General features: G+C 49.3%; 1 protein-coding gene across 1 annotated transcript in view; it reads left to right on the plus strand.

Moving 5' to 3' along the window:
• The first annotated feature begins 4,597 nt into the window (after positions 1-4,597).
• Positions 4,598-8,790, plus strand: part of XRCC6 (X-ray repair cross complementing 6) — a 50,040-nt gene continuing 45,847 nt past the window's right edge. Inside the window, exon 1 of the mRNA XM_037068410.1 lies at positions 4,598-4,740. The gene's annotated coding sequence lies outside the window, so the exon portion shown is untranslated. The remainder of the gene's footprint in view (positions 4,741-8,790) is intronic.

An 8,790-nucleotide genomic window follows, 5' to 3' on the forward strand; every position in this document is an offset into this window, starting at 1 on the left:
GTCGGCTGTCTACCCGATTGCGCCAAACTCTAAAGGGGCGTGTCTTGGGCGTGGTCTAGGAGGGAGGTGGGGGTCCGGCCGGGGGTATGGGCGGGGCCTGAGCTAACTCGTGTGGATGATTTTGATTGCATAGGGCGGAGAAGGGACGTGAAATGGGGCGGGGCAGAGCTCTGCACAAATGTATTGTTCCAACCCATAAGGAGGCGGGGCCTGGGCCCCGAGGGGAGTGAGGGGTAGAACCCGGAAGAGAGGGGTCGTGCCACAGCTGGGCGGTAGATGGATGATACGATTGCTTTTGGCGGTGGAGGGGCTGGACGGGGCGGGGTCTCGAGCCCGCAGTGCAGGGCCGCACAGGGCGGAGCGAGGGCGGGACTGTCCCAACTCTCCGTGCCCGCCTTCAATCACTCTGTGACTCGTCCCTGTCCCCTAATGCCTTTGCCCTAAAAATTCTGAGGTTGAAATCTGAAGGCCTTTGCTCAGGCTCTGGACTTTGCCAGATGGTCTTCCCCTCTCTTCTCCTGCTGTTATTCTGGGCCCTGTAAGGCTCAGCGCAGGGCCCACCTTCTTCAAGAAGCCTTCCTGGATCTCTCTTTCATAACTATTTAATCATTGCGTTGACCCTGGGGTTAGTTCTAGGTTGGTTGTCTTCCCAGCTCCACTACTATGTGACTTCCAGCAAGTCATTTCACTTCTCTGAAGCTTTGTATTTCTATTTGAAGAATGGGAAGAACACCTACATTGTAGGGTTGCTGTGCACATTAAAAAAAGAAAAATTTGTGTAAAAAACCCTGCAAAACTCCTGTCACATAGCAGGCTCACGCCAAAGGAGATTTTGTATAGATGTTCTTGATACTGTTGCGGATTAAACAGCCATTGCCTGTCAAAGTCTTAAAAATGTGCAAACCTTTTGAGCCAGCAGTCCAACCTCTAGAAAATAAAAGAAAAAAGGGGGGATTTGTTAAATTAATTATGATTCATCTATAAGATGAAGTCATAAAAGTCTGTGTTGTAGAATATTTGTTTATTTATTTATTTTTAGAGAGAGGAGAAAGGAGGGAGAGAAACATCAATGTGTGGTGGCCTCTTGCACGCCCCCTACTGGGGACCTGGCTGGAAACCCAGGCATGTGCTGTGACTGGGAATCCAATTAGCAACCCTTTGCTTCCCAGGCCTGTGCTCAATCCACTGACCACACCAGCCAGGGCTGTGTTGTGAATATTTAATATGGAAAAGTCATAATTCCGTTTTAAAAATATATTTTATTTACTTTAATTGTTGTACGATCCCATTTTTGATATTGAAAAGTAGCAGGCTGTCACTGGGTGTTAGTATCATGAAATTCAAAGATATTTCCCTCCTTGGAAATGTGTTGACTGCAGCTTCCTCTTCTCTGGGGCTCTCTGTTTTCCCTTCTCCCACGTTCCAGAGCCAAAGGCCTGCCTCCACATCCCTCTGTTGTCCCAGGGGTTGCCCTTCAGCTTGAGGCTGTACCTGGGAAGGGATTTTTAAAAAAATATCTTATTTATCTTATCTTTAGAGGGGAAGGAGAGGGAGAGAAACATCAATGTATGGTTGCTTTTCGTGCATCCCCTGCTGGGAGTTGGCCTGCAGGGAATCAGCCTGCAACCCAGGCATGTGCCCTGACTGGGAATCGAACCGCAATCCTCTGGTTCGCAGGCTCGTGCTCACTCCACTGAGCTACGCCAGCCAGGGCTCTGGGAAGGGATTTTTGCTGCACTTGCCATCTTTGCCCTGATTCCAGTGATCACTTCAGGCAGTTTGGTCATGTAGAGACACACTCAACAACACACCTATGAGTGGCACCACTGTGCACCATGTTTCTGATAGCCTGTTTGCTTTTCTGTGTTGGTAGCTGCCCTGAGGACACCACTGGTGTCAGAGTCCAGGAAACTGCAGTTTGATCCCCTCTAACAACAAAGGTTGAACCGATCACCTTCCCTCACTGGGCCTGTTTCTTCATCTACATAATGGGAACATAATTCCCACCTGTTAGGACTATAGACGGTGAGACAGTAAAGACTGATATTTGTCAGTCCCTGATTGTGTGTCAGTCATCATCCTGGACACTTGACCACACATCTTCATGTACTCTCACAGCAGCTCTGGAAGGTATTATTGTCTGCACTTGATGGAGAAAAGGGAAGGGGATGAGCCCAAGGCCTCGCAGAGCACCTCCAGGCTGACAGGGCTGAGACCAGGCCTCATGCACAAAATTTAAGCAGGCACAAAAACTCAGTAATCAAGATAATGTTTTAATGTAATATGCTTTTTTTGTTTTTGTTTTGTTTTTAGATTTTATTTATTTATTTTAGAGAAGGGAAAGGAGGAAGAGAAACATCAATGTGTGGTTGCTTCTAGCATGTCCCCTACTGGGGACCTGGCCTGCAACCCAAGCATGTGCCCTAGGCTGGAAATTCAACCTGTGACCCTTCAGTTCGCAGGCCGGCACTTAATCCACTGAGCCATGGCAGCCAGGGTTAATGTAATGTCTTTTAAAAATCAAAATGAGCCCTGGCTGGCATAGCTCAGTGGATTGAGCACAGGCCTGTCAACCAGACGATCGCGGTTCGATTCCCAGTCAGGGCACATGCCTGGGTTGCAGGCCACTTCTCAGCAGGGAATGCACAGAGGCAACCATACATTGATATTTCTCTCCCTCTCGCCTTCCCTTCCCCTCTAAAGATAAATAAATAAAATCTTTAAAAAAATAAAAATGAATGCAAGAAAATTGGTGATGAGCGCTGACCAGTGTGGCTCAGCAGGTTGAGGGTCCTCCTTCAAAGCAAAAGTGGAATCAGAAAAAGCCACTGCCTGTCACTACCAAAATCAATAAGCAGAGACAGGGATTGAATCTTCGTGGGTGCTTTACTCAGATGGCCGGCGATCTGAGAAGACAACAAGTTGTGTACCCTAACAGACTGTCTTACAGTCTGTTGAAAGGGTCATTTTAAACCGACCCTTTTTATAAGCAGAAGAAAAGTGTAGGTAAGGGGATTGGAATTCAGGGAAAAAATTAATCAGATAAAATCAGAACGCTGTGTCATTCTTTCATCTGTGTCCTGGGTGGTGGTCGGGAGTTGGTAGTCCTTGCCTCGGAGCACAATGGCTCAGATACCATCTTGACCTCTCGCAGTCCTCCTGAGGCACAAAGGTGGAACTATTTACGATCTCATGGAGTCAAGGAGGGTCATACCTTCAGTTCCTGGAAGAACAGTAGCTTTTTATATACATGAATTACTAAGCTTATTGACTATTACCTAGAACTAAAATTTTCTGTGTCTGGAGTTCTTGCAACAAAAGCTCACCAGTTCCATTCCTGGTCAGGGTACATGCCTGGCAGGTTTAGCCCCTGGCCAAGGTGTGTTGGAGAGACAACCAATCAATTAATATTTCTCTCTCACATCAATGTTTCTCCCTCTCTTTCTCCCTCCCTCCCCTGTCTCTAAAAATAAACAAATATATAAATAAAATCTTTTTACAAATTTGTGATGTACAAATATCAAAAAATTTAAAAGACAGGTCCTGGCTGGTGAGGCTCAGTGGACTGAATGCTGGCCTGAGAACCAAAGGGTTGCTGGTTCCATTCCCAGTCAGGGCATGTGCCTGGGTTGTGGGCCAGGTCCCTGGTAGGGGGCGTGTAAGAGTCAACCACACATTGATATTTCTCTCCCTCTCCCTCTCCCTTCCTTCCCCTCTCTCTAAAAATAAATAAATAAAATCTTTAAAATATTTTATGACCATAAAAAAATTTAAAACACAGGATCAGTAATCATTCTGAGGAGCCATACTGGAGTTAGAGACAAAAGGAAAAATCTTTTTTCTCAGGCCCCGCAGCAAAATTCTGTTCATTTGTGAGACAAATGTATTGTGGCAGACATTGTTGCGAGTCCAGGGAACACTACAGAAAAACACGAAGTTTTTGTTTTCTGTTGGATGCAGACAAAAAACAGAACCATCTCTATAGGAGAGAAGACGAATTCTTTTCCTTGCACCTCCTGCTCCAGCTAGATCTGGTCTCTAAGACTCAGGCCACTGGCAACCCTGAAACCCTTTCCCAGGGCCCACCGGTGGGTGGAGCTATAACTGGCCAGATTAGTCTCTAACATCTCACAGCCGACACCTATTCTATTGCAGAAGAATTCCTAAGGAGTTGGTTAAATGCAAATGCCTGGGCTCCACCCCGTACTGGAATCCGGAAGCTGTAGGATGGGGCCTATAGGGCAGGACAAATGTTTGTCTCCCACGGGTTGGGTCCACCTTTTCAGAGACAGGTAACGATAACCTCCCAGTAATCGCGCATGTATGCTTTAGACCTGTAGTGACCCAGTTTCTTCACAAATACCTTTCACGGTCTCTCTCTAATGTCTCACTACAACCATTCCAGTGAGGTAGACACTGAAACCCAGAGAGGGGAGTGAACTGCCCTGAGACACAGACCCAGGAAAATCAGATGGGGAGCCCTTGTGGCCACCAGTATGTCCCTTTAAGAGGGAGACTCATCCCTAGCAACTGGTGTTCAGGTGCGGCCTGGGGGAGGCCCCAGGGAAAGCGAGGAGCAGGGCCGAGGGAACTGGGACTGAGACGCCTGGCCAGAAGTGTTTCCAGAGCACCAAAGGAAGCCAGGCTTGAAGGCAGGGGGCTCAAGACCCCATCTGAGTAGGATCCTGCTCAGGAAGGAAGACTGGGCTTCTGGGCCAGGCAGTTGGCTAAGGTTTGAAGGTTAGTGACTTCCATGTTTGCTTTGGGCAACTGTAGAGCTCATTCTTTGGGTGTTTCATTGACTTTTGCCAGAATCCTCTGAGGTGAGTACCCTTATACTTAATTTCCAGATATAGTTACTGACACCAGAGAGGTGAAGTGGCTTTCCTGAGTCACACAGAACAGTCAAGATTCACATTCAGTTCCAGTCCCCTAAGCCCATGCGTTTCCCTGGCCCCTTGGTGGAAGGCCAGGTGTCAGCATGTTACTGAACGAATACAGCGGCGTTGACCCTCTTTTCCCCTAGCTCAAGTGTGACCCTCTGAAGGCGGGTCGTTCCAGCCCAATAGGGCAGTGCAGGTGTAGTGGGTATACATTCAGACTGATAATTCCTGGGGCTGCCCCTCACAGCCAGGTGACCTAGGGCAGGTCCCTCCCACCCTCTGAGCCTGTTCCTCATTGCTAAATGGGACTGCCACTGCAGCCTGTCCAGGCTGTTAGGAGATGAGGGTGCAGGGGGGGAGATGTGCTTAGACTAGTCACTAGAGGACCTGCAGAGAGCAGGTCAGGGCTGTTGCTGGCTTTAGTTCCATCTTGGTGCTGAGTAGTAGGTGGTTAGGGAGACTATGGGTGTTGGCTGTTTTTCCTTCATTTTCCAAAATGTCTGCAGAGCTTACATTGTTTTCACAATAAACAAGTGTGTTACACTTAAGCTGCAGTGATCATGTTTAGAAGTGGTTTGTGGAGGGGTGGAAGCTCTTGTTGGCTTGGCACAGGCCCCCTTGGGGCTCCCTTGGAGCTCCCTTGGGACTCCCTCAGCCAAAGCCAGTGGGGACAGAGGTAGCCCCAGCACTGCCCCGCCTGGGGGTGAAGAGCAGGGACAACAGCCTCTTGACACCTGGGTTAGTGATCTCTGGCTCAGTAAGTCCTAAGGACGGTGAGACCTTGGGCAAGTCACTCACCTCTCACATCAGGAGCAGGGAGAGAAGTCCCTTTAGGAGGAACCTTAGAGATGATCTGATCCACAGTTTTCATTCTACAGAATAATAAACTGAGGCCCAGTGAAGGGAAAGTCTTAATCAAGGTATCTGAGGTAGGCCCTGGCTGGCGTAGCTCAGTGGATTGAGCACAAGCCTGTGAGCCAGAAGATCACGGTTTGATTTCCAGTCAGGGCACATGCCTGGGTTGCAGGCTGGTTCCCTGCAGGCCAACTCCCAGCACAGGACGCACAAAAGGCAACCATACATTGATGTTTCTCTCCCTCTCTCCTTCCCCTCTAAAGATAAATAAATAATCTAAAGTCTTTTTTTAAAAAAAAGTGGAAAAAAAAAAGGTATCTGAGGTAGAGGCTCAATCCAGGCCCATCAAAATGCAGGTCCGGAGCTTTTTATGACCCACCCCTCCCCCTCAATGTGGGCCTACCAGGACTGAACTGGAGGACTGATTCACTACATGATGGCAGCTCTGTGTCAGTCCCTGTGCTGGGTGCTGGGTGCCCAGGGGATCACAGCCAGGCCCTGCCCCAGGGCAGGAGTGTTTGGGGAGGCACCCTCAGGAGGGAAGAAGCCATGGGTGGGTAGAGGTCAGGAAGGCTTTGCAGAGGCAGTGCTGGTGCTGGGCCTTTAGCACCAGATAAAGGGGTGCTCTAAGGATAGGCGCCGAGGGGTGGGGAGATGGTTTGGGAAGGGTGGGAAGTCTGGTGCAGCAAATAGTAAATTGAATGCCAATGTGGAAACCACCTGCAGCGATAGGAATTTGCTCTTACAGTGGGGTGTGGGGACTGAAGTCCGGGGACAAGTTAGAGAAGGGCCTTGACAAATGTGTTCCCCCATGGGCTCTTTGGGGGCCAACGAAGTGTAGAAGTGTGGGGAGCACAGCATGCTCCTGTCACCTGCAGCACCGGAGGCCACCCGAGTTTGGGGGTGGGCCGAGCCGCGTCGATTCCACAGCGCCATCTGGTGTACATCTCTCTCACTGCAGCATGTTGCCGGGGAAACGGTGGGTGGGTCAGAGATCTGGCTCCTGAAAACCTGAACTTCAGGTTCCTGGTCAACCTTGTGGAGGAGGGGTTCAGTCCCCTTACAAAACAACCACGCACAGTGTCCAAGGGCTCACCATCAGGAATACACCAGACCCCTACTGGGTTCTTTGCCTGCCCTCGGGCCAGAGCCCAGTGTGAGTGAGCCTCAGGACACATAGGTCTCACGGAGCGACCATCCAGCCTGGGCAGACACCTTCCTACCACACCGTCTCACCCTCCACAGCCATCCTGCTTTCATGCACACATCTGTGATGAGTAGCCTACTCTTACCTTGCTGGAGCCTCTCTACATGTCGAGAGGACAGAGCCAAGTACCACACAGCTTGTCTACCGTGTGTGTGACTTCAAACCCACGGGAATGTCTGTAAAGATGTTCACAAGATGCTTTCCCAGGGTGATGGAATTTGGGGTGACTTTCCCTCTCACCTCTGTGCTGTTATTGGTTGCTTATATTTTCTAAATATATATAAAATCTTCATACTTACATTACCCAAAACTTATTTTCGTTTTGGAAAAAACAAACTAAGAAATCTAAGCACATCCCAAATCAGAGTTGGAGTAGCCCAGTGAACGCTTGTGAAAGCAGGGCAGTGGCTGACAGCGGTTCTGCGGCCCCTGTAGCTCTTTTTTTAAAAAGATTCAATATGTTTCTAGAGAGAGGGAAAGGGAGAGAGAAAGAGAGGGAGAGAAACATTGATGTAGGAGAGAAACACCAATCAATTGACCCCCACACATCCCCAACTGAGGACCTGGCCTGTAACCCAGGCATGTGCCCCTACCAGGAACCAAACCAGGGACCCTGCCCAACCTGCTGAGCCACACCAGTCAGGGCTCCCTATAGTTCTCGCCTTCACATGTTTCTGTTGTCTTGTTTCTCCTGGGGAGCAGGAACCAAGCTAATTTCCAAGGCTTCTTCATAGCTCCAGGCACATAGCAACACACAGTATACCTCACGCGCTGTCTGACAACTGCAGCACCCCCACCCTGGTTCTCTGAGGCCCCTACTGCCCCCCTGCCCCAGTCTGTTCTCAGTACAGCAACTGATCATGTTACTGTCTGACCTACAAGGCCCTGCACCATCTGGCCTGTGTGCCTCTCCAGCCTTACTCCCCCACTCCATTCCCCATTGCTCTGGTGTTCCAGCCACTCTGGCCTCCCTTAGTGCCTCCAATGTCCTTTTCACTTGCTGCTTCCTGTGCCTGGAATGCTCTTTCCTCAGATCTGGGCTTTGTTACATCTCAGATTAGATATCACTTTGCACCCTGGCTGGTGTAGTTCAGTGGATTGAGCACGGGCCTGTGAAGCGAAGGGTCACTGGTTAGATTCCTAGTCAGGGCACATGCCTCGGTTATAGGCCAGGTCCCCAGTAGGGGATGCATGAGAGGCAACCACACACTGATGTTTCTCTTCCACTTTCTCCTTCCCTTCCCTTCTCTCTAAAAATAAATAAAATCTTTTTTAAAAAGATACCACTTTGGCCCTGGCTGGCATAGCTCAGTGGATTGAGCACGGGCCTGCAAACCAGACGATCATGGTTCGGTTCCCAGTCAGGGCACATGCCTGGGTTGCAGGCCGGTTCCTTGCAGGCTAAACTACCAGCAGGGGATGCACAAAAGGCAACCATACATTGATGTTTCTCTCCTTCTCTCCTTCCCCTCTAAAAATAAATAAAATCTTTAAAAAAAGAAAACAAAAAAAAAAAAGATACCACTTTGCCACACAAGGCTTCCTCAACTCCTTACACACACCCCCCACTCCACACTATGCTGCCACCTGGTTTTATTTCTTCCCGAGCACTATCACCACCTGAGATGACCAAGGGTATACTCTTTTGTCTCCCAGCCTTCTCAGAAATAACTGTTGCCCAGCAGGGCCTTGTCTGTATCCCTAGCACAGGGGCCAGCACGGCTTCACACACAGTGTGCTCCCAGGGAAGTGTTTGCGAGGTTGAATGTACTCCATACAGACTTGCCAAATGTAAGGGTGAAGTGTGTTTTCTGCCATTTCCCCAGAAGCAGGCACTGTGTGTCT

Source organism: Sturnira hondurensis, unplaced genomic scaffold (assembly GCF_014824575.4).
Source record: "Sturnira hondurensis isolate 20B ecotype Veracruz unplaced genomic scaffold, ASM1482457v3 Scaffold0017436, whole genome shotgun sequence".
NCBI classification, from domain to species: domain Eukaryota; kingdom Metazoa; phylum Chordata; class Mammalia; order Chiroptera; family Phyllostomidae; genus Sturnira; species Sturnira hondurensis.